Consider the following 1031-nt stretch of genomic DNA (forward strand, 5'->3'; position numbering starts at 1 on the left):
CTAGAAGCTATGGCGTGGGTGCCAGTGGAGTCTATAGTGGAAGAGCTGATGCCGCGTCTCTTGCCGGTGGAACCCTGCGACTTGACAGAATGTTTTGATCCCTCAGTACCCCTGAGGATGCCAGCTCGAAGCAGCCCAATGTCCAGATGTTGTGGTAGCTCAAATTGACCCAAAGAAGTTGAAAAGGAGGCAAACGGTGAATGTTTCTCTTTCAGGACGTCAGCCTGCTCCTGAAGGATATTCTCCAACACCTGAATGGCAACAGCAACAAGTAGCACAGTTGTCAGCTGTTCGACAGAGTGCGAACAAGCATAGAAGTCACTGGAAGTCACAACAGTTGGATAGCAATGTGACCATGCCAAAATCTGAAGATGAAGACCACTGGAAAAAATTTTGTCTGGGTAAAAGGTTATATTCTGAAGGGACTGTTGGACCAGCTACAAATGGAAGTCCAGGAATTTTGTACAGATTAGCTTTCCTCCCTTGCTTAGTATTGTTAGCGGAATGAATTAGGCAACAGTAACTAGTGTCTTGGAATACCAGCGTAACTGGTTTGGAGAAAGAGACTTTACTCCAGAATCAGGAAGATGCTTTATGCTTTGTTGGCTTGTCTTGAAAAACCCTTATTACTTGAGGCTCATTCACTGATTTGGCTACTTGCAGGAAGGTGCTGTGAATTGAGGCTCTTAGTGGACAACCGAGATGAAGAGAGAGTTCCTGCTTTGAATTTATGAGTCTGCTTTGTTGGCAAGTATTTTGACCAAACATGATTTAGCAGACGAGCTATCTTGATGTAGCTGATCTCTCAGAGATAGAAGGTATTTGTGGGAAAGGCAGCCTAAGTCTGAGGAAGTGCAATGCCAATTCCAGAGCAGACTGCATCACCTCTTCAGCACTCCGCAAAGGGACATTTACCTCTGCAGCTCCAGCTGATATCTAGAAAATGGTTTTTACTGTTTTGAATGTGTGAAACATCTATGGAAAATCTCACCCAGTTTGTGATTACCAGTTTGAACACTTCTTTGCGGTCA

The 1031-nt window shown here is 44.5% G+C and overlaps 1 pseudogene; it reads left to right on the plus strand.

Annotated features, from left to right (window-relative positions):
• On the plus strand, positions 1-792 carry LOC101340921 (gem-associated protein 2 pseudogene; annotated as a pseudogene).
• Positions 793-1031: the final 239 nt, after the last annotated feature.

Source organism: Trichechus manatus, unplaced genomic scaffold, assembly GCF_000243295.1.
Source record: "Trichechus manatus latirostris isolate Lorelei unplaced genomic scaffold, TriManLat1.0 scaffold00106, whole genome shotgun sequence".
Lineage (NCBI taxonomy): Eukaryota > Metazoa > Chordata > Mammalia > Sirenia > Trichechidae > Trichechus > Trichechus manatus.